Here is a 20,918-nt window from a genome sequence, read left to right on the forward strand (position 1 = left end):
TGAATTGAATAAATGCTAATTTCTGGACAAGAAATAGACAGGGATAGGCTTCTAGAAGAATACTTGCTCCTGGTGGAAGTTGAACTCATAACCTTGTCATCTAATTTCTGTATACTGCTGTATAAGTACAACATGCTAACAGATTGCCCACACAGGATCACAACAACACTTTCACTGATCTTCATATTTTGCAGAAATGGAGCTGAACGATATTCGGACCAAGTCAACACTACTGTTGAGGTACCTGCTAGCTCAGTCGGTAGAGCATAAATAGACAGGCAAAGGTTTCAAGAAAAGTACATGCTCCTGGTGAGGCTCGAACTCACAACCTCGGCATTGCTTCGCTGCATACTGCTGTATAAGTACCACGCGCTAACCGATTGCGCCACAGGAGCCTGATCACCTGTTTACATATCTTGCAAAACATAGATGTACATACTCGGTCCGAGTCAGTTCGACAATTGACCTACCTGGCTAACTCAGACGTATAGCATGAGACTCTTAATCTCGTATTTGTGGGTTCGAACCACAAATGGGGTGATTATTTTCTGAGCGAAGCACCAACTCACTTAGCAAAACAGCCATCCGCTTGGACTTTCGAGCAGGCTTGCCACCCTGCATTGCTGACCGTGTCAGGCATAGCTGGTGATAGAGAAGACGATGATTTTGTATTCTATCTCTGCCTGCACTCTGACCTGTCATCTCAATGACATACCTATTATCTATGAAACGTCCCTCCTAAATGGATTGAATAAATGCCAATTTCTGGACAAGAAATAGACAGGGATAGGCTTCTAGAAGAATACTTGCTCCTGGTGGGAGTTGAACTCATAACCTTGTCATCTAATTTCTGTATACTGCTGTATAAAGTACAAACATGCTAACAGATTGCAACCACAGGATCATCAACAACACTTTCACTGATCTTCATATTTTGCAGAAATGGAGCTGAACGATATTCGGACCAAGTCAACACTACTGTTGAGGTACCTGGCTAGCTCAGTCGGTAGAGCATAATAGACAGGGCAAAGGGTTCAAGAAAAGTACATGCTCCTGGTGAGGCTCGAACTCACAACCTCGGCATTGCCTTCGCTGGATACTGCTGTATAAGTACCACGCGCTAACCGATTGCGCCACAGGAGGCCTGATCACCTGTTTACCATATTTGCAAAAACATAGATGTACAATACTCGGTCCGAGTCAGTTCGACAATTGACCTACCTGGCTAACTCAGACGGTAGAGCATGAGACTCTTAATCTCGTATTTGTGGGTTCGAACCACAAATGGGGTGATTATTTTCTGAGGCGAAGCACCAACTCACTTCGCAAACAGCCATCCGCTTGGACTTTCGAGCAGGCTTGCCACCCTGCATTGCTGACGTGTCAGGCATAGCTGGTGATAGAGAAGACGATGATTTTGTATTCTATCTCTGCCTGCACTCTGACCTGTCATCTCAATGACATACCTATTATCTATGAAACGTCCTCCTAAATGGATTGAATAAATGCTAATTTTCTGGACAGAAATAGACAGGGATAGGCTTCTAGAAGAATACTTGCTCCTGGTGGGAGTTGAACTCATAACCTTGTCATCTAATTTCTGTATACTGCTGTATAAGTACAACATGCTAACAGATTGCACCACAGGATCCATCAACAACACTTTCACTGATCTTCATATTTTGCAGAAATGGAGCTGAACGATATTCGGACCAAGTCAACACTACTGTTGAGGTACCTGGCAAGCTCAGTCGGTAGAGCATAAATAGACAGGCAAAGGGTTCAAGAAAAGTACATGCTCCTGGTGAGGGCTCGAACTCACAACCTCGGCATTGCTTCGCTGCATACTGCTGTATAAGTACCACGCGCTAACCGATTGCGCCACAGGAGCCTGATCACCTGTTTACCATATTTTGCACAAAACATAGATGTACAATACTCGGTCCGAGTCAGTTCGACAATTGACCTACCTGGCTAACTCAGACGGTAGAGCATGAGACTCTTAATCTCGTATTTGTGGGTTCGAACCACAAATGGGGTGATTATTTTCTGAGGCGAAGCACCAACTCACTTCGCAAACAGCCATCCGCTTGGACTTTCGAGCAGGCTTGCCACCCTGCATTGCTGACGTGTCAGGCATAGCTGGTGATAGAGAAGACGATGATTTTGTATTCTATCTCTGCCTGCACTCTGACCTGTCATCTCAATGACATACCTATTATCTATGAAACGTCCTCCTAAATGGATTGAATAAATGCTAATTTTCTGGACAAGAAATAGACAGGGATAGGCTTCTAGAAGAAGACTTGCTCCTGGTGGGAGTTGAACTCATAACCTTGTCATCTAATTTCTGTATACTGCTATATAAGTACAACATGCTAACAGATTGCACCACAGGATCCATCAACAACACTTTCACTGATCTTCATATTTTGCAGAAATGGAGCTGAACGATATTCGGACCAAGTCAATACTACTGTTGAGGTACCTGGCAAGCTCAGTCGGTAGAGCATAAATAGACAGGCAAAGGGTTCAAGAAAAGTACATGCTCCTGGTGAGGCTCGAACTCACAACCTCGGCATTGCTTCGCTGCATACTGCTGTATAAGTACCACGCGCTAACCGATTGCGCCACAGGAGCCTGATCACCTGTTTACCATATCTTGCACAAACATAGATGTACAATACTCGGTCCGAGTCAGTTCGACAATTGACCTACCTGGCTAACTCAGACGGTAGAGCATGAGACTCTTAATCTCGTATTTGTGGGTTCGAACCACAAATGGGGTGATTATTTTCTGAGGCGAAGCACCAACTCACTTCGCAAACAGCCATCTGCTTGGACTTTCGAGCAGGCTTGCCACCCTGCATTGCTGACGTGTCAGGCATAGCTGGTGATAGAGAAGACGATGATTTTGTATTCTATCTCTGCCTGCACTCTGACCTGTCATCTCAATGACATACCTATTATCTATGAAACGTCCTCCTAAATGGATTGAATAAATGCTAATTTTCTGGACAAGAAATAGACAGGGATAGGCTTCTAGAAGAATACTTGCTCCTGGTGGGAGTTGAACTCATAACCTTGTCATCTAATTTCTGTATACTGCTATATAAGTACAACATGCTAACAGATTGCACCACAGGATCCATCAACAACACTTTCACTGATCTTCATATTTTGCAGAAATGGAGCTGAACGATATTCGGACCAAGTCAACACTACTGTTGAGGTACCTGGCAAGCTCAGTCGGTAGAGCATAAATAGACAGGCAAAGGGTTCAAGAAAAGTACATGCTCCTGGTGAGGCTCGAACTCACAACCTCGGCATTGCTTCGCTGCATACTGCTGTATAAGTACCACGCGCTAACCGATTGCGCCACAGGAGCCTGATCACCTGTTTACCATATCTTGCAAAAACATAGATGTACAATACTCGGTCCGAGTCAGTTCGACAATTGACCTACCTGGCTAACTCAGACGGTAGAGCATGAGACTCTTAATCTCGTATTTGTGGGTTCGAACCACAAATGGGGTGATTATTTTCTGAGGCGAAGCACCAACTCACTTCGCAAACAGCCATCCGCTTGGACTTTCGAGCAGGCTTGCCACCCTGCATTGCTGACGTGTCAGGCATAGCTGGTGATAGAGAAGACGATGATTTTGTATTCTATCTCTGCCTGCACTCTGACCTGTCATCTCAATGACATACCTATTATCTATGAAACGTCCTCCTAAATGGATTGAATAAATGCTAATTTTCTGGACAAGAAATAGACAGGGATAGGCTTCTAGAAGAATACTTGCTCCTGGTGGGAGTTGAACTCATAACCTTGTCATCTAATTTCTGTATACTGCTATATAAGTACAACATGCTAACAGATTGCACCACAGGATCCATCAACAACACTTTCACTGATCTTCATATTTTGCAGAAATGGAGCTGAACGATATTCGGACCAAGTCAACACTACTGTTGAGGTACCTGGCAAGCTCAGTCGGTAGAGCATAAATAGACAGGCAAAGGGTTCAAGAAAATTACATGCTCCTGGTGAGGCTCGAACTCACAACCTCGGCATTGCTTCGCTGCATACTGCTGTATAAGTACCACGCGCTAACCGATTGCGCCACAGGAGCCTGATCACCTGTTTACCATATCTTGCAAAAACATAGATGTACAATACTCGGTCCGAGTCAGTTCGACAATTGACCTACCTGGCTAACTCAGACGGTAGAGCATGAGACTCTTAATCTCGTATTTGTGGGTTCGAACCACAAATGGGGTGATTATTTTCTGAGGCGAAGCACCAACTCACTTCGCAAACAGCCATCCGCTTGGACTTTCGAGCAGGCTTGCCACCCTGCATTGCTGACGTGTCAGGCATAGCTGGTGATAGAGAAGACGATGATTTTGTATTCTATCTCTGCCTGCACTCTGACCTGTCATCTCAATGACATACCTATTATCTATGAAACGTCCTCCTAAATGGATTGAATAAATGCTAATTTTCTGGACAAGAAATAGACAGGGATAGGCTTCTAGAAGAATACTTGCTCCTGGTGGGAGTTGAACTCATAACCTTGTCATCTAATTTCTGTATACTGCTGTATAAGTACAACATGCTAACAGATTGCACCACAGGATCCATCAACAACACTTTCACTGATCTTCATATTTTGCAGAAATGGAGCTGAACGATATTCGGACCAAGTCAATACTACTGTTGAGGTACCTGGCAAGCTCAGTCGGTAGAGCATAAATAGACAGGCAAAGGGTTCAAGAAAATGACATGCTCCTGGTGAGGCTCGAACTCACAACCTCGGCATTGCTTCGCTGCATACTGCTGTATAAGTACCACGCGCTAACCGATTGCGCCACAGGAGCCTGATCACCTGTTTACCATATCTTGCAAAAACATAGATGTACAATACTCGGTCCGAGTCAGTTCGACAATTGACCTACCTGGCTAACTCAGACGGTAGAGCATGAGACTCTTAATCTCGTATTTGTGGGTTCGAACCACAAATGGGGTGATTATTTTCTGAGGCGAAGCACCAACTCACTTCGCAAACAGCCATCCGCTTGGACTTTCGAGCAGGCTTGCCACCCTGCATTGCTGACGTGTCAGGCATAGCTGGTGATAGAGAAGACGATGATTTTGTATTCTATCTCTGCCTGCACTCTGACCTGTCATCTCAATGACATACCTATTATCTATGAAACGTCCTCCTAAATGGATTGAATAAATGCTAATTTTCTGGACAAGAAATAGACAGGGATAGGCTTCTAGAAGAATACTTGCTCCTGGTGGGAGTTGAACTCATAACCTTGTCATCTAATTTCTGTATACTGCTGTATAAGTACAACATGCTAACAGATTGCACCACAGGATCCATCAACAACACTTTCACTGATCTTCATATTTTGCAGAAATGGAGCTGAACGATATTCGGACCAAGTCAACACTACTGTTGAGGTACCTGGCAAGCTCAGTCGGTAGAGCATAAATAGACAGGCAAAGGGTTCAAGAAAAGTACATGCTCCTGGTGAGGCTCGAACTCACAACCTCGGCATTGCTTCGCTGCATACTGCTGTATAAGTACCACGCGCTAACCGATTGCGCCACAGGAGCCTGATCACCTGTTTACCATATCTTGCAAAAACATAGATGTACAATACTCGGTCCGAGTCAGTTCGACAATTGACCTACCTGGCTAACTCAGACGGTAGAGCATGAGACTCTTAATCTCGTATTTGTGGGTTCGAACCACAAATGGGGTGATTATTTTCTGAGGCGAAGCACCAACTCACTTCGCAAACAGCCATCCGCTTGGACTTTCGAGCAGGCTTGCCACCCTGCATTGCTGACGTGTCAGGCATAGCTGGTGATAGAGAAGACGATGATTTTGTATTCTATCTCTGCCTGCACTCTGACCTGTCATCTCAATGACATACCTATTATCTATGAAACGTCCTCCTAAATGGATTGAATAAATGCTAATTTTCTGGACAAGAAATAGACAGGGATAGGCTTCTAGAAGAATACTTGCTCCTGGTGGGAGTTGAACTCATAACCTTGTCATCTAATTTCTGTATACTGCTGTATAAGTACAACATGCTAACAGATTGCACCACAGGATCCATCAACAACACTTTCACTGATCTTCATATTTTGCAGAAATGGAGCTGAACGATATTCGGACCAAGTCAATCACTACTGTTGAGGTACCTGGCAAGCTCAGTCGGTAGAGCATAAATAGACAGGCAAAGGGTTCAAGAAAATTACATGCTCCTGGTGAGGCTCGAACTCACAACCTCGGCATTGCTTCGCTGCATACTGCTGTATAAGTACCACGCGCTAACCGATTGCGCCACAGGAGCCTGATCACCTGTTTACCATATTTTGCACAAACATAGATGTAGAATACTCGGTCCGAGTCAGTTCGACAATTGACCTACCTGGCTAACTCAGACGGTAGAGCATGAGACTCTTAATCTCGTATTTGTGGGTTCGAACCACAAATGGGGTGATTATTTTCTGAGGCGAAGCACCAACTCACTTCGCAAACAGCCATCTGCTTGGACTTTCGAGCAGGCTTGCCACCCTGCATTGCTGACGTGTCAGGCATAGCTGGTGATAGAGAAGACGATGATTTTGTATTCTATCTCTGCCTGCACTCTGACCTGTCATCTCAATGACATACCTATTATCTATGAAACGTCCTCCTAAATGGATTGAATAAATGCTAATTTTCTGGACAAGAAATAGACAGGGATAGGCTTCTAGAAGAAGACTTGCTCCTGGTGGGAGTTGAACTCATAACCTTGTCATCTAATTTCTGTATACTGCTATATAAGTACAACATGCTAACAGATTGCACCACAGGATCCATCAACAACACTTTCACTGATCTTCATATTTTGCAGAAATGGAGCTGAACGATATTCGGACCAAGTCAACACTACTGTTGAGGTACCTGGCAAGCTCAGTCGGTAGAGCATAAATAGACAGGCAAAGGGTTCAAGAAAATTACATGCTCCTGGTGAGGCTCGAACTCACAACCTCGGCATTGCTTCGCTGCATACTGCTGTATAAGTACCACGCGCTAACCGATTGCGCCACAGGAGCCTGATCACCTGTTTACCATATCTTGCAAAAACATAGATGTACAATACTCGGTCCGAGTCAGTTCGACAATTGACCTACCTGGCTAACTCAGACGGTAGAGCATGAGACTCTTAATCTCGTATTTGTGGGTTCGAACCACAAATGGGGTGATTATTTTCTGAGGCGAAGCACCAACTCACTTCGCAAACAGCCATCTGCTTGGACTTTCGAGCAGGCTTGCCACCCTGCATTGCTGACGTGTCAGGCATAGCTGGTGATAGAGAAGACGATGATTTTGTATTCTATCTCTGCCTGCACTCTGACCTGTCATCTCAATGACATACCTATTATCTATGAAACGTCCTCCTAAATGGATTGAATAAATGCTAATTTTCTGGACAAGAAATAGACAGGGATAGGCTTCTAGAAGAATACTTGCTCCTGGTGGGAGTTGAACTCATAACCTTGTCATCTAATTTCTGTATACTGCTATATAAGTACAACATGCTAACAGATTGCACCACAGGATCCATCAACAACACTTTCACTGATCTTCATATTTTGCAGAAATGGAGCTGAACGATATTCGGACCAAGTCAATACTACTGTTGAGGTACCTGGCAAGCTCAGTCGGTAGAGCATAAATAGACAGGCAAAGGGTTCAAGAAAATTACATGCTCCTGGTGAGGCTCGAACTCACAACCTCGGCATTGCTTCGCTGCATACTGCTGTATAAGTACCACGCGCTAACCGATTGCGCCACAGGAGCCTGATCACCTGTTTACCATATTTGCACAAACATAGATGTAGAATACTCGGTCCGAGTCAGTTCGACAATTGACCTACCTGGCTAACTCAGACGGTAGAGCATGAGACTCTTAATCTCGTATTTGTGGGTTCGAACCACAAATGGGGTGATTATTTTCTGAGGCGAAGCACCAACTCACTTCGCAAACAGCCATCCGCTTGGACTTTCGAGCAGGCTTGCCACCCTGCATTGCTGACGTGTCAGGCATAGCTGGTGATAGAGAAGACGATGATTTTGTATTCTATCTCTGCCTGCACTCTGACCTGTCATCTCAATGACATACCTATTATCTATGAAACGTCCTCCTAAATGGATTGAATAAATGCTAATTTTCTGGACAAGAAATAGACAGGGATAGGCTTCTAGAAGAATACTTGCTCCTGGTGGGAGTTGAACTCATAACCTTGTCATCTAATTTCTGTATACTGCTAGTATAAGTACAACATGCTAACAGATTGCACCACAGGATCCATCAACAACACTTTCACTGATCTTCATATTTTGCAGAAATGGAGCTGAACGATATTCGGACCAAGTCAACACTACTGTTGAGGTACCTGGCAAGCTCAGTCGGTAGAGCATAAATAGACAGGCAAAGGGTTCAAGAAAATTACATGCTCCTGGTGAGGCTCGAACTCACAACCTCGGCATTGCTTCGCTGCATACTGCTGTATAAGTACCACGCGCTAACCGATTGCGCCACAGGAGCCTGATCACCTGTTTACCATATCTTGCAAAAACATAGATGTACAATACTCGGTCCGAGTCAGTTCGACAATTGACCTACCTGGCTAACTCAGACGGTAGAGCATGAGACTCTTAATCTCGTATTTGTGGGTTCGAACCACAAATGGGGTGATTATTTTCTGAGGCGAAGCACCAACTCACTTCGCAAACAGCCATCTGCTTGGACTTTCGAGCAGGCTTGCCACCCTGCATTGCTGACGTGTCAGGCATAGCTGGTGATAGAGAAGACGATGATTTTGTATTCTATCTCTGCCTGCACTCTGACCTGTCATCTCAATGACATACCTATTATCTATGAAACGTCCTCCTAAATGGATTGAATAAATGCTAATTTTCTGGACAAGAAATAGACAGGGATAGGCTTCTAGAAGAATACTTGCTCCTGGTGGGAGTTGAACTCATAACCTTGTCATCTAATTTCTGTATACTGCTAGTATAAGTACAACATGCTAACAGATTGCACCACAGGATCCATCAACAACACTTTCACTGATCTTCATATTTTGCAGAAATGGAGCTGAACGATATTCGGACCAAGTCAATACTACTGTTGAGGTACCTGGCAAGCTCAGTCGGTAGAGCATAAATAGACAGGCAAAGGGTTCAAGAAAAGTACATGCTCCTGGTGAGGCTCGAACTCACAACCTCGGCATTGCTTCGCTGCATACTGCTGTATAAGTACCACGCGCTAACCGATTGCGCCACAGGAGCCTGATCACCTGTTTACCATATCTTGCAAAAACATAGATGTACAATACTCGGTCCGAGTCAGTTCGACAATTGACCTACCTGGCTAACTCAGACGGTAGAGCATGAGACTCTTAATCTCGTATTTGTGGGTTCGAACCACAAATGGGGTGATTATTTTCTGAGGCGAAGCACCAACTCACTTCGCAAACAGCCATCCGCTTGGACTTTCGAGCAGGCTTGCCACCCTGCATTGCTGACGTGTCAGGCATAGCTGGTGATAGAGAAGACGATGATTTTGTATTCTATCTCTGCCTGCACTCTGACCTGTCATCTCAATGACATACCTATTATCTATGAAACGTCCTCCTAAATGGATTGAATAAATGCTAATTTTCTGGACAAGAAATAGACAGGGATAGGCTTCTAGAAGAATACTTGCTCCTGGTGGGAGTTGAACTCATAACCTTGTCATCTAATTTCTGTATACTGCTGTATAAGTACAACATGCTAACAGATTGCACCACAGGATCCATCAACAACACTTTCACTGATCTTCATATTTTGCAGAAATGGAGCTGAACGATATTCGGACCAAGTCAACTACTACTGTTGAGGTACCTGGCAAGCTCAGTCGGTAGAGCATAAATAGACAGGCAAAGGGTTCAAGAAAATTACATGCTCCTGGTGAGGCTCGAACTCACAACCTCGGCATTGCTTCGCTGCATACTGCTGTATAAGTACCACGCGCTAACCGATTGCGCCACAGGAGCCTGATCACCTGTTTACCATATCTTGCAAAACATAGATGTACAATACTCGGTCCGAGTCAGTTCGACAATTGACCTACCTGGCTAACTCAGACGGTAGAGCATGAGACTCTTAATCTCGTATTTGTGGGTTCGAACCACAAATGGGGTGATTATTTTCTGAGGCGAAGCACCAACTCACTTCGCAAACAGCCATCTGCTTGGACTTTCGAGCAGGCTTGCCACCCTGCATTGCTGACGTGTCAGGCATAGCTGGTGATAGAGAAGACGATGATTTTGTATTCTATCTCTGCCTGCACTCTGACCTGTCATCTCAATGACATACCTATTATCTATGAAACGTCCTCCTAAATGGATTGAATAAATGCTAATTTTCTGGACAAGAAATAGACAGGGATAGGCTTCTAGAAGAATACTTGCTCCTGGTGGGAGTTGAACTCATAACCTTGTCATCTAATTTCTGTATACTGCTGTATAAGTACAACATGCTAACAGATTGCACCACAGGATCCATCAACAACACTTTCACTGATCTTCATATTTTGCAGAAATGGAGCTGAACGATATTCGGACCAAGTCAACACTACTGTTGAGGTACCTGGCAAGCTCAGTCGGTAGAGCATAAATAGACAGGCAAAGGGTTCAAGAAAAGTACATGCTCCTGGTGAGGCTCGAACTCACAACCTCGGCATTGCTTCGCTGCATACTGCTGTATAAGTACCACGCGCTAACCGATTGCGCCACAGGAGCCTGATCACCTGTTTACCATATCTTGCACAAACATAGATGTAGAATACTCGGTCCGAGTCAGTTCGACAATTGACCTACCTGGCTAACTCAGACGGTAGAGCATGAGACTCTTAATCTCGTATTTGTGGGTTCGAACCACAAATGGGGTGATTATTTTCTGAGGCGAAGCACCAACTCACTTCGCAAACAGCCATCTGCTTGGACTTTCGAGCAGGCTTGCCACCCTGCATTGCTGACGTGTCAGGCATAGCTGGTGATAGAGAAGACGATGATTTTGTATTCTATCTCTGCCTGCACTCTGACCTGTCATCTCAATGACATACCTATTATCTATGAAACGTCCTCCTAAATGGATTGAATAAATGCTAATTTTCTGGACAAGAAATAGACAGGGATAGGCTTCTAGAAGAAGACTTGCTCCTGGTGGGAGTTGAACTCATAACCTTGTCATCTAATTTCTGTATACTGCTATATAAGTACAACATGCTAACAGATTGCACCACAGGATCCATCAACAACACTTTCACTGATCTTCATATTTTGCAGAAATGGAGCTGAACGATATTCGGACCAAGTCAACACTACTGTTGAGGTACCTGGCAAGCTCAGTCGGTAGAGCATAAATAGACAGGCAAAGGGTTCAAGAAAATTACATGCTCCTGGTGAGGCTCGAACTCACAACCTCGGCATTGCTTCGCTGCATACTGCTGTATAAGTACCACGCGCTAACCGATTGCGCCACAGGAGCCTGATCACCTGTTTACCATATCTTGCAAAAACATAGATGTACAATACTCGGTCCGAGTCAGTTCGACAATTGACCTACCTGGCTAACTCAGACGGTAGAGCATGAGACTCTTAATCTCGTATTTGTGGGTTCGAACCACAAATGGGGTGATTATTTTCTGAGGCGAAGCACCAACTCACTTCGCAAACAGCCATCTGCTTGGACTTTCGAGCAGGCTTGCCACCCTGCATTGCTGACGTGTCAGGCATAGCTGGTGATAGAGAAGACGATGATTTTGTATTCTATCTCTGCCTGCACTCTGACCTGTCATCTCAATGACATACCTATTATCTATGAAACGTCCTCCTAAATGGATTGAATAAATGCTAATTTTCTGGACAAGAAATAGACAGGGATAGGCTTCTAGAAGAATACTTGCTCCTGGTGGGAGTTGAACTCATAACCTTGTCATCTAATTTCTGTATACTGCTATATAAGTACAACATGCTAACAGATTGCACCACAGGATCCATCAACAACACTTTCACTGATCTTCATATTTTGCAGAAATGGAGCTGAACGATATTCGGACCAAGTCAACACTACTGTTGAGGTACCTGGCAAGCTCAGTCGGTAGAGCATAAATAGACAGGCAAAGGGTTCAAGAAAATTACATGCTCCTGGTGAGGCTCGAACTCACAACCTCGGCATTGCTTCGCTGCATACTGCTGTATAAGTACCACGCGCTAACCGATTGCGCCACAGGAGCCTGATCACCTGTTTACCATATCTTGCAAAAACATAGATGTAGAATACTCGGTCCGAGTCAGTTCGACAATTGACCTACCTGGCTAACTCAGACGGTAGAGCATGAGACTCTTAATCTCGTATTTGTGGGTTCGAACCACAAATGGGGTGATTATTTTCTGAGGCGAAGCACCAACTCACTTCGCAAACAGCCATCCGCTTGGACTTTCGAGCAGGCTTGCCACCCTGCATTGCTGACGTGTCAGGCATAGCTGGTGATAGAGAAGACGATGATTTTGTATTCTATCTCTGCCTGCACTCTGACCTGTCATCTCAATGACATACCTATTATCTATGAAACGTCCTCCTAAATGGATTGAATAAATGCTAATTTTCTGGACAAGAAATAGACAGGGATAGGCTTCTAGAAGAATACTTGCTCCTGGTGGGAGTTGAACTCATAACCTTGTCATCTAATTTCTGTATACTGCTATATAAGTACAACATGCTAACAGATTGCACCACAGGATCCATCAACAACACTTTCACTGATCTTCATATTTTGCAGAAATGGAGCTGAACGATATTCGGACCAAGTCAACACTACTGTTGAGGTACCTGGCAAGCTCAGTCGGTAGAGCATAAATAGACAGGCAAAGGGTTCAAGAAAATTACATGCTCCTGGTGAGGCTCGAACTCACAACCTCGGCATTGCTTCGCTGCATACTGCTGTATAAGTACCACGCGCTAACCGATTGCGCCACAGGAGCCTGATCACCTGTTTACCATATCTTGCAAAAACATAGATGTACAATACTCGGTCCGAGTCAGTTCGACAATTGACCTACCTGGCTAACTCAGACGGTAGAGCATGAGACTCTTAATCTCGTATTTGTGGGTTCGAACCACAAATGGGGTGATTATTTTCTGAGGCGAAGCACCAACTCACTTCGCAAACAGCCATCTGCTTGGACTTTCGAGCAGGCTTGCCACCCTGCATTGCTGACGTGTCAGGCATAGCTGGTGATAGAGAAGACGATGATTTTGTATTCTATCTCTGCCTGCACTCTGACCTGTCATCTCAATGACATACCTATTATCTATGAAACGTCCTCCTAAATGGATTGAATAAATGCTAATTTTCTGGACAAGAAATAGACAGGGATAGGCTTCTAGAAGAATACTTGCTCCTGGTGGGAGTTGAACTCATAACCTTGTCATCTAATTTCTGTATACTGCTGTATAAGTACAACATGCTAACAGATTGCACCACAGGATCCATCAACAACACTTTCACTGATCTTCATATTTTGCAGAAATGGAGCTGAACGATATTCGGACCAAGTCAACACTACTGTTGAGGTACCTGGCAAGCTCAGTCGGTAGAGCATAAATAGACAGGCAAAGGGTTCAAGAAAATTACATGCTCCTGGTGAGGCTCGAACTCACAACCTCGGCATTGCTTCGCTGCATACTGCTGTATAAGTACCACGCGCTAACCGATTGCGCCACAGGAGCCTGATCACCTGTTTACCATATTTTGCACAAACATAGATGTAGAATACTCGGTCCGAGTCAGTTCGACAATTGACCTACCTGGCTAACTCAGACGGTAGAGCATGAGACTCTTAATCTCGTATTTGTGGGTTCGAACCACAAATGGGGTGATTATTTTCTGAGGCGAAGCACCAACTCACTTCGCAAACAGCCATCTGCTTGGACTTTCGAGCAGGCTTGCCACCCTGCATTGCTGACGTGTCAGGCATAGCTGGTGATAGAGAAGACGATGATTTTGTATTCTATCTCTGCCTGCACTCTGACCTGTCATCTCAATGACATACCTATTATCTATGAAACGTCCTCCTAAATGGATTGAATAAATGCTAATTTTCTGGACAAGAAATAGACAGGGATAGGCTTCTAGAAGAATACTTGCTCCTGGTGGGAGTTGAACTCATAACCTTGTCATCTAATTTCTGTATACTGCTGTATAAGTACAACATGCTAACAGATTGCACCACAGGATCCATCAACAACACTTTCACTGATCTTCATATTTTGCAGAAATGGAGCTGAACGATATTCGGACCAAGTCAATACTACTGTTGAGGTACCTGGCAAGCTCAGTCGGTAGAGCATAAATAGACAGGCAAAGGGTTCAAGAAAATTACATGCTCCTGGTGAGGCTCGAACTCACAACCTCGGCATTGCTTCGCTGCATACTGCTGTATAAGTACCACGCGCTAACCGATTGCGCCACAGGAGCCTGATCACCTGTTTACCATATCTTGCAAAAACATAGATGTAGCAATACTCGGTCCGAGTCAGTTCGACAATTGACCTACCTGGCTAACTCAGACGGTAGAGCATGAGACTCTTAATCTCGTATTTGTGGGTTCGAACCACAAATGGGGTGATTATTTTCTGAGGCGAAGCACCAACTCACTTCGCAAACAGCCATCTGCTTGGACTTTCGAGCAGGCTTGCCACCCTGCATTGCTGACGTGTCAGGCATAGCTGGTGATAGAGAAGACGATGATTTTGTATTCTATCTCTGCCTGCACTCTGACCTGTCATCTCAATGACATACCTATTATCTATGAAACGTCCTCCTAAATGGATTGAATAAATGCTAATTTTCTGGACAAGAAATAGACAGGGATAGGCTTCTAGAAGAAGACTTGCTCCTGGTGGGAGTTGAACTCATAACCTTGTCATCTAATTTCTGTATACTGCTATATAAGTACAACATGCTAACAGATTGCACCACAGGATCCATCAACAACACTTTCACTGATCTTCATATTTTGCAGAAATGGAGCTGAACGATATTCGGACCAAGTCAACACTACTGTTGAGGTACCTGGCAAGCTCAGTCGGTAGAGCATAAATAGACAGGCAAAGGGTTCAAGAAAATTACATGCTCCTGGTGAGGCTCGAACTCACAACCTCGGCATTGCTTCGCTGCATACTGCTGTATAAGTACCACGCGCTAACCGATTGCGCCACAGGAGCCTGATCACCTGTTTACCATATCTTGCACAAACATAGATGTAGAATACTCGGTCCGAGTCAGTTCGACAATTGACCTACCTGGCTAACTCAGACGGTAGAGCATGAGACTCTTAATCTCGTATTTGTGGGTTCGAACCACAAATGGGGTGATTATTTTCTGAGGCGAAGCACCAACTCACTTCGCAAACAGCCATCTGCTTGGACTTTCGAGCAGGCTTGCCACCCTGCATTGCTGACGTGTCAGGCATAGCTGGTGATAGAGAAGACGATGATTTTGTATTCTATCTCTGCCTGCACTCTGACCTGTCATCTCAATGACATACCTATTATCTATGAAACGTCCTCCTAAATGGATTGAATAAATGCTAATTTTCTGGACAAGAAATAGACAGGGATAGGCTTCTAGAAGAATACTTGCTCCTGGTGGGAGTTGAACTCATAACCTTGTCATCTAATTTCTGTATACTGCTGTATAAGTACAACATGCTAACAGATTGCACCACAGGATCCATCAACAACACTTTCACTGATCTTCATATTTTGCAGAAATGGAGCTGAACGATATTCGGACCAAGTCAACTACTACTGTTGAGGTACCTGGCAAGCTCAGTCGGTAGAGCATAAATAGACAGGCAAAGGGTTCAAGAAAATTACATGCTCCTGGTGAGGGTCGAACTCACAACCTCGGCATTGCTTCGCTGCATACTGCTGTATAAGTACCACGCGCTAACCGATTGCGCCACAGGAGCCTGATCACCTGTTTACCATATCTTGCACAAACATAGATGTAGAATACTCGGTCCGAGTCAGTTCGACAATTGACCTACCTGGCTAACTCAGACGGTAGAGCATGAGACTCTTAATCTCGTATTTGTGGGTTCGAACCACAAATGGGGTGATTATTTTCTGAGGCGAAGCACCAACTCACTTCGCAAACAGCCATCCGCTTGGACTTTCGAGCAGGCTTGCCACCCTGCATTGCTGACGTGTCAGGCATAGCTGGTGATAGAGAAGACGATGATTTTGTATTCTATCTCTGCCTGCACTCTGACCTGTCATCTCAATGACATACCTATTATCTATGAAACGTCCTCCTAAATGGATTGAATAAATGCTAATTTTCTGGACAAGAAATAGACAGGGATAGGCTTCTAGAAGAATACTTGCTCCTGGTGGGAGTTGAACTCATAACCTTGTCATCTAATTTCTGTATACTGCTGTATAAGTACAACATGCTAACAGATTGCACCACAGGATCCATCAACAACACTTTCACTGATCTTCATATTTTGCAGAAATGGAGCTGAACGATATTCGGACCAAGTCAATACTACTGTTGAGGTACCTGGCAAGCTCAGTCGGTGAGAGCATAAATAGACAGGCAAAGGGTTCAAGAAAATTACATGCTCCTGGTGAGGCTCGAACTCACAACCTCGGCATTGCTTCGCTGCATACTGCTGTATAAGTACCACGCGCTAACCGATTGCGCCACAGGAGCCTGATCACCTGTTTACCATATCTTGCAAAAACATAGATGTACAATACTCGGTCCGAGTCAGTTCGACAATTGACCTACCTGGCTAACTCAGACGGTAGAGCATGAGACTCTTAATCTCGTATTTGTGGGTTCGAACCACAAATGGGGTGATTATTTTCTGAGGCGAAGCACCAACTCACTTCGCAAACAGCCATCTGCTTGGACTTTCGAGCAGGCTTGCCACCCTGCATTGCTGACGTGTCAGGCATAGCTGGTGATAGAGAAGACGATGATTTTGTATTCTATCTCTGCCTGCACTCTGACCTGTCATCTCAATGACATACCTATTATCTATGAAACGTCCTCCTAAATGGATTGAATAAATGCTAATTTTCTGGACAAGAAATAGACAGGGATAGGCTTCTAGAAGAATACTTGCTCCTGGTGGGAGTTGAACTCATAACCTTGTCATCTAATTTCTGTATACTGCTATATAAGTACAACATGCTAACAGATTGCACCACAGGATCCATCAACAACACTTTCACTGATCTTCATATTTTGCAGAAATGGAGCTGAACGATATTCGGACCAAGTCAACACTACTGTTGAGGTACCTGGCTAGCTCAGTCGGTAGAGCATAAATAGACAGGCAAAGGGTTCAAGAAAATTACATGCTCCTGGTGAGGGTCGAACTCACAACCTCGGCATTGCTTCGCTGCATACTGCTGTATAAGTACCACGCGCTAACCGATTGCGCCACAGGAGCCTGATCACCTGTTTACCATATCTTGCAAAAACATAGATGTACAATACTCGGTCCGAGTCAGTTCGACAATTGACCTACCTGGCTAACTCAGACGGTAGAGCATGAGACTCTTAATCTCGTATTTGTGGGTTCGAACCACAAATGGGGTGATTATTTTCTGAGGCGAAGCACCAACTCACTTCGCAAACAGCCATCTGCTTGGACTTTCGAGCAGGCTTGCCACCCTGCATTGCTGACGTGTCAGGCATAGCTGGTGATAGAGAAGACGATGATTTTGTATTCTATCTCTGCCTGCACTCTGACCTGTCATCTCAATGACATACCTATTATCTATGAAACGTCCTCCTAAATGATTGAATAAATGCTAATTTTCTGGACAAGAAATAGACAGGGATAGGCTTCTAGAAGAATACTTGCTCCTGGTGGGAGTTGAACTCTTAACCTTGTCATATAATTTCTGTATACTGCTGTATAAGTACAACATGCTAACAGATTGCACCACAGGATCCATCAACAACACTTTCACTGATCTTCATATTTTGCAGAAATGGAGCTGAACGATATTCGGACCAAGTCAATACTACTGTTGAGGTACCTGGCTAGCTCAGTCGGTAGGAGCATAAATAGACAGGCAAAGGGTTCAAGAAAAGTACATGCTCCTGGTGAGGCTCGAACTCACAACCTCGGCATTGCTTCGCTGCATACTGCTGTATAAGTACCACGCGCTAACCGATTGCGCCACAGGAGCCTGATCACCTGTTTACCATATCTTGCAAAAACATAGATGTACAATACTCGGTCCGAGTCAGTTCGACAATTGACCTACCTGGCTAACTCAGACGGTAGAGCATGAGACTCTTAATCTCGTATTTGTGGGTTCGAACCACAAATGGGGTGATTATTTTCTGAGGCGAAGCACCAACTCACTTGGACAAGAAATAGACAGGGATAGGCTTCTAGAAGAAGACTTGCTCCTGGTGGGAGTTGAACTCATAACCTTGTCATCTAATTTCTGTATACTGCTATATAAGTACAACATGCTAACAGATTGCACCACAGGATCCATCAACAACACTTTCACTGATCTTCATATTTTGCAGAAATGGAGCTGAACGATATTCGGACCAAGTCAACACTACTGTTGAGGTACCTGGCAAGCTCAGTCGGTGGAGCATAAATAGACAGTCAAAGGGTTCAAGAAAATTACATGCTCCTGGTGAGGGTCGAACTCACAACCTCGGCATTGCTTCGCTGCATACTGCTGTATAAGTACCACGCGCTAACCGATTGCGCCACAGGAGCCTGATCACCTGTTTACCATATCTTGCAAAAACATAGATGTACAATACTCGGTCCGAGTCAGTTCGACAATTGGACCTACCTGGCTAACTCAGACGGTAGAGCATGAGACTCTTAATCTCGTATTTGTGGGTTCGAACCACAAATGGGGTGATTATTTTCTGAGGCGAAGCACCAACTCACTTCGCAAACAGCCATCCGCTTGGACTTTCGAGCAGGCTTGCCACCCTGCATTGCTGACGTGTCAGGCATAGCTGGTGATAGAGAAGACGATGATTTTGTATTCTATCTCTGCCTGCACTCTGACCTGTCATCTCAATGACATACCTATTATCTATGAAACGTCCTCCTAAATGGATTGAATAAATGCTAATTTTCTGGACAAGAAATAGACAGGGATAGGCTTCTAGAAGAATACTTGCTCCTGGTGGGAGTTGAACTCATAACCTTGTCATCTAATTTCTGTATACTGCTGTATAAGTACAACATGCTAACAGATTGCACCACAGGATCCATCAACAACACTTTCACTGATCTTCATATTTTGCAGAAATGGAGCTGAACGATATTCGGACCAAGTCAATACTACTGTTGAGGTACCTGGCAAGCTCAGTCGGTAGAGCATAAATAGACAGGCAAAGGGTTCAAGAAAATTACATGCTCCTGGTGAGGGTCGAACTCACAACCTCGGCATTGCTTCGCTGCATACTGCTGTATAAGTACCACGCGCTAACCGATTGCGCCACAGGAGCCTGATCACCTGTTTACCATATTTTGCACAAACATAGATGTAGAATACTCGGTCCGAGTCAGTTCGACAATTGACCTACCTGGCTAACTCAGACGGTAGAGCATGAGACTCTTAATCTCGTATTTGTGGGTTCGAACCACAAATGGGGTGATTATTTTCTGAGCGAAGCACCAACTCACTTCGCAAACAGCCATCCGCTTGGACTTTCGAGCAGGCTTGCCACCCTGCATTGCTGACGTGTCAGGCATAGCTGGTGATAGAGAAGACGATGATTTTGTATTCTATCTCTGCCTGCACTCTGACCTGTCATCTCAATGACATACCTATTATCTATGAAACGTCCTCCTAAATGGATTGAATAAATGCTAATTTCTGGACAAGAAATAGACAGGGATAGGCTTCTAGAAGAATACTTGCTCCTGGTGGGAGTTGAACTCATAACCTTGTCATCTAATTTCTGTATACTGCTGTATAAGTACAACATGCTAACAGATTGCACCACAGGATCCATCAACAACACTTTCACTGATCTTCATATTTTGCAGAAATGGAGCTGAACGATATTCGGACCAAGTCAATACTACTGTTGAGGTACCTGGCTAGCTCAGTCGGTAGAGCATAAATAGACAGGCAAAGGGTTCAAGAAAATTACATGCTCCTGGTGAGGCTCGAACTCACAACCTCGGCATTGCTTCGCTGCATACTGCTGTATAAGTACCACGCGCTAACCGATTGCGCCACAGGAGCCTGATCACCTGTTTACCATATCTTGCAAAAACATAGATGTACAATACTCGGTCCGAGTCAGTTCGACAATTGACCTACCTGGCTAACTCAGACGGTAGAGCATGAGACTCTTAATCTCGTATTTGTGGGTTCGAACCACAAATGGGGTGATTATTTTCTGAGGCGAAGCACCAACTCACTTCGCAAACAGCCATCCGCTTGGACTTTCGAGCAGGCTTGCCACCCTGCATTGCTGACGTGTCAGGCATAGCTGGTGATAGAGAAGACGATGATTTTGTATTCTATCTCTGCCTGCACTCTGACCTGTCATCTCAATGACATACCTATTATCTATGAAACGTCCTCCTAAATGGATTGAATAAATGCTAATTTTCTGGACAAGAAATAGACAGGGATAGGCTTCTAGAAGAATACTTGCTCCTGGTGGGAGTTGAACTCATAACCTTGTCATATAATTTCTGTATACTGCTGTATAAGTACAACATGCTAACAGATTGCACCACAGGATCCATCAAC

The 20,918-nt window shown here is 44.4% G+C and overlaps 28 non-coding genes across 28 annotated transcripts; all 28 read right to left on the minus strand.

Annotated features, from left to right (window-relative positions):
* Positions 1 to 301: 301 nt before the first annotated feature.
* trnai-uau (transfer RNA isoleucine (anticodon UAU)) lies at positions 302 to 395 on the minus strand. Its single transcript has 2 exons — positions 358 to 395; positions 302 to 337 (listed from the first exon to the last, which is right to left on the minus strand). It is a non-coding gene; the product is annotated as a tRNA-Ile (tRNA).
* A 653-nt stretch (positions 396 to 1,048) lies between these two features.
* trnai-uau (transfer RNA isoleucine (anticodon UAU)) lies at positions 1,049 to 1,143 on the minus strand. Its single transcript has 2 exons — positions 1,106 to 1,143; positions 1,049 to 1,084 (listed from the first exon to the last, which is right to left on the minus strand). It is a non-coding gene; the product is annotated as a tRNA-Ile (tRNA).
* A 653-nt stretch (positions 1,144 to 1,796) lies between these two features.
* trnai-uau (transfer RNA isoleucine (anticodon UAU)) lies at positions 1,797 to 1,891 on the minus strand. The gene is made up of 2 exons: positions 1,854 to 1,891; positions 1,797 to 1,833 (listed from the first exon to the last, which is right to left on the minus strand). It is a non-coding gene; the product is annotated as a tRNA-Ile (tRNA).
* A 655-nt stretch (positions 1,892 to 2,546) lies between these two features.
* Positions 2,547 to 2,640, minus strand: trnai-uau (transfer RNA isoleucine (anticodon UAU)). Its single transcript has 2 exons — positions 2,603 to 2,640; positions 2,547 to 2,582 (listed from the first exon to the last, which is right to left on the minus strand). It is a non-coding gene; the product is annotated as a tRNA-Ile (tRNA).
* Positions 2,641 to 3,294: 654 nt separating this feature from the next.
* Positions 3,295 to 3,388, minus strand: trnai-uau (transfer RNA isoleucine (anticodon UAU)). The gene is made up of 2 exons: positions 3,351 to 3,388; positions 3,295 to 3,330 (listed from the first exon to the last, which is right to left on the minus strand). It is a non-coding gene; the product is annotated as a tRNA-Ile (tRNA).
* Positions 3,389 to 4,042: 654 nt separating this feature from the next.
* On the minus strand, positions 4,043 to 4,136 carry trnai-uau (transfer RNA isoleucine (anticodon UAU)). The gene is made up of 2 exons: positions 4,099 to 4,136; positions 4,043 to 4,078 (listed from the first exon to the last, which is right to left on the minus strand). It is a non-coding gene; the product is annotated as a tRNA-Ile (tRNA).
* Positions 4,137 to 4,790: 654 nt separating this feature from the next.
* trnai-uau (transfer RNA isoleucine (anticodon UAU)) lies at positions 4,791 to 4,884 on the minus strand. The gene is made up of 2 exons: positions 4,847 to 4,884; positions 4,791 to 4,826 (listed from the first exon to the last, which is right to left on the minus strand). It is a non-coding gene; the product is annotated as a tRNA-Ile (tRNA).
* Positions 4,885 to 5,538: 654 nt separating this feature from the next.
* On the minus strand, positions 5,539 to 5,632 carry trnai-uau (transfer RNA isoleucine (anticodon UAU)). The gene is made up of 2 exons: positions 5,595 to 5,632; positions 5,539 to 5,574 (listed from the first exon to the last, which is right to left on the minus strand). It is a non-coding gene; the product is annotated as a tRNA-Ile (tRNA).
* A 655-nt stretch (positions 5,633 to 6,287) lies between these two features.
* On the minus strand, positions 6,288 to 6,381 carry trnai-uau (transfer RNA isoleucine (anticodon UAU)). Its single transcript has 2 exons — positions 6,344 to 6,381; positions 6,288 to 6,323 (listed from the first exon to the last, which is right to left on the minus strand). It is a non-coding gene; the product is annotated as a tRNA-Ile (tRNA).
* Positions 6,382 to 7,035: 654 nt separating this feature from the next.
* Positions 7,036 to 7,129, minus strand: trnai-uau (transfer RNA isoleucine (anticodon UAU)). The gene is made up of 2 exons: positions 7,092 to 7,129; positions 7,036 to 7,071 (listed from the first exon to the last, which is right to left on the minus strand). It is a non-coding gene; the product is annotated as a tRNA-Ile (tRNA).
* Positions 7,130 to 7,783: 654 nt separating this feature from the next.
* Positions 7,784 to 7,877, minus strand: trnai-uau (transfer RNA isoleucine (anticodon UAU)). The gene is made up of 2 exons: positions 7,840 to 7,877; positions 7,784 to 7,819 (listed from the first exon to the last, which is right to left on the minus strand). It is a non-coding gene; the product is annotated as a tRNA-Ile (tRNA).
* Positions 7,878 to 8,531: 654 nt separating this feature from the next.
* On the minus strand, positions 8,532 to 8,625 carry trnai-uau (transfer RNA isoleucine (anticodon UAU)). Its single transcript has 2 exons — positions 8,588 to 8,625; positions 8,532 to 8,567 (listed from the first exon to the last, which is right to left on the minus strand). It is a non-coding gene; the product is annotated as a tRNA-Ile (tRNA).
* A 655-nt stretch (positions 8,626 to 9,280) lies between these two features.
* On the minus strand, positions 9,281 to 9,374 carry trnai-uau (transfer RNA isoleucine (anticodon UAU)). The gene is made up of 2 exons: positions 9,337 to 9,374; positions 9,281 to 9,316 (listed from the first exon to the last, which is right to left on the minus strand). It is a non-coding gene; the product is annotated as a tRNA-Ile (tRNA).
* Positions 9,375 to 10,029: 655 nt separating this feature from the next.
* Positions 10,030 to 10,123, minus strand: trnai-uau (transfer RNA isoleucine (anticodon UAU)). The gene is made up of 2 exons: positions 10,086 to 10,123; positions 10,030 to 10,065 (listed from the first exon to the last, which is right to left on the minus strand). It is a non-coding gene; the product is annotated as a tRNA-Ile (tRNA).
* A 653-nt stretch (positions 10,124 to 10,776) lies between these two features.
* On the minus strand, positions 10,777 to 10,870 carry trnai-uau (transfer RNA isoleucine (anticodon UAU)). Its single transcript has 2 exons — positions 10,833 to 10,870; positions 10,777 to 10,812 (listed from the first exon to the last, which is right to left on the minus strand). It is a non-coding gene; the product is annotated as a tRNA-Ile (tRNA).
* Positions 10,871 to 11,524: 654 nt separating this feature from the next.
* Positions 11,525 to 11,618, minus strand: trnai-uau (transfer RNA isoleucine (anticodon UAU)). Its single transcript has 2 exons — positions 11,581 to 11,618; positions 11,525 to 11,560 (listed from the first exon to the last, which is right to left on the minus strand). It is a non-coding gene; the product is annotated as a tRNA-Ile (tRNA).
* Positions 11,619 to 12,272: 654 nt separating this feature from the next.
* Positions 12,273 to 12,366, minus strand: trnai-uau (transfer RNA isoleucine (anticodon UAU)). Its single transcript has 2 exons — positions 12,329 to 12,366; positions 12,273 to 12,308 (listed from the first exon to the last, which is right to left on the minus strand). It is a non-coding gene; the product is annotated as a tRNA-Ile (tRNA).
* Positions 12,367 to 13,020: 654 nt separating this feature from the next.
* On the minus strand, positions 13,021 to 13,114 carry trnai-uau (transfer RNA isoleucine (anticodon UAU)). Its single transcript has 2 exons — positions 13,077 to 13,114; positions 13,021 to 13,056 (listed from the first exon to the last, which is right to left on the minus strand). It is a non-coding gene; the product is annotated as a tRNA-Ile (tRNA).
* Positions 13,115 to 13,768: 654 nt separating this feature from the next.
* Positions 13,769 to 13,862, minus strand: trnai-uau (transfer RNA isoleucine (anticodon UAU)). The gene is made up of 2 exons: positions 13,825 to 13,862; positions 13,769 to 13,804 (listed from the first exon to the last, which is right to left on the minus strand). It is a non-coding gene; the product is annotated as a tRNA-Ile (tRNA).
* A 654-nt stretch (positions 13,863 to 14,516) lies between these two features.
* On the minus strand, positions 14,517 to 14,610 carry trnai-uau (transfer RNA isoleucine (anticodon UAU)). Its single transcript has 2 exons — positions 14,573 to 14,610; positions 14,517 to 14,552 (listed from the first exon to the last, which is right to left on the minus strand). It is a non-coding gene; the product is annotated as a tRNA-Ile (tRNA).
* A 655-nt stretch (positions 14,611 to 15,265) lies between these two features.
* trnai-uau (transfer RNA isoleucine (anticodon UAU)) lies at positions 15,266 to 15,359 on the minus strand. The gene is made up of 2 exons: positions 15,322 to 15,359; positions 15,266 to 15,301 (listed from the first exon to the last, which is right to left on the minus strand). It is a non-coding gene; the product is annotated as a tRNA-Ile (tRNA).
* A 655-nt stretch (positions 15,360 to 16,014) lies between these two features.
* Positions 16,015 to 16,108, minus strand: trnai-uau (transfer RNA isoleucine (anticodon UAU)). The gene is made up of 2 exons: positions 16,071 to 16,108; positions 16,015 to 16,050 (listed from the first exon to the last, which is right to left on the minus strand). It is a non-coding gene; the product is annotated as a tRNA-Ile (tRNA).
* A 655-nt stretch (positions 16,109 to 16,763) lies between these two features.
* Positions 16,764 to 16,857, minus strand: trnai-uau (transfer RNA isoleucine (anticodon UAU)). The gene is made up of 2 exons: positions 16,820 to 16,857; positions 16,764 to 16,799 (listed from the first exon to the last, which is right to left on the minus strand). It is a non-coding gene; the product is annotated as a tRNA-Ile (tRNA).
* Positions 16,858 to 17,511: 654 nt separating this feature from the next.
* Positions 17,512 to 17,605, minus strand: trnai-uau (transfer RNA isoleucine (anticodon UAU)). Its single transcript has 2 exons — positions 17,568 to 17,605; positions 17,512 to 17,547 (listed from the first exon to the last, which is right to left on the minus strand). It is a non-coding gene; the product is annotated as a tRNA-Ile (tRNA).
* A 654-nt stretch (positions 17,606 to 18,259) lies between these two features.
* Positions 18,260 to 18,353, minus strand: trnai-uau (transfer RNA isoleucine (anticodon UAU)). The gene is made up of 2 exons: positions 18,316 to 18,353; positions 18,260 to 18,295 (listed from the first exon to the last, which is right to left on the minus strand). It is a non-coding gene; the product is annotated as a tRNA-Ile (tRNA).
* Positions 18,354 to 18,813: 460 nt separating this feature from the next.
* trnai-uau (transfer RNA isoleucine (anticodon UAU)) lies at positions 18,814 to 18,907 on the minus strand. Its single transcript has 2 exons — positions 18,870 to 18,907; positions 18,814 to 18,849 (listed from the first exon to the last, which is right to left on the minus strand). It is a non-coding gene; the product is annotated as a tRNA-Ile (tRNA).
* A 655-nt stretch (positions 18,908 to 19,562) lies between these two features.
* On the minus strand, positions 19,563 to 19,656 carry trnai-uau (transfer RNA isoleucine (anticodon UAU)). The gene is made up of 2 exons: positions 19,619 to 19,656; positions 19,563 to 19,598 (listed from the first exon to the last, which is right to left on the minus strand). It is a non-coding gene; the product is annotated as a tRNA-Ile (tRNA).
* Positions 19,657 to 20,308: 652 nt separating this feature from the next.
* Positions 20,309 to 20,402, minus strand: trnai-uau (transfer RNA isoleucine (anticodon UAU)). The gene is made up of 2 exons: positions 20,365 to 20,402; positions 20,309 to 20,344 (listed from the first exon to the last, which is right to left on the minus strand). It is a non-coding gene; the product is annotated as a tRNA-Ile (tRNA).
* Between the last annotated feature and the right edge of the window lie 516 nt (positions 20,403 to 20,918).

The sequence above is a fragment of the Oncorhynchus kisutch genome, unplaced genomic scaffold (assembly GCF_002021735.2).
Source record: "Oncorhynchus kisutch isolate 150728-3 unplaced genomic scaffold, Okis_V2 scaffold1641, whole genome shotgun sequence".
Lineage (NCBI taxonomy): Eukaryota > Metazoa > Chordata > Actinopteri > Salmoniformes > Salmonidae > Oncorhynchus > Oncorhynchus kisutch.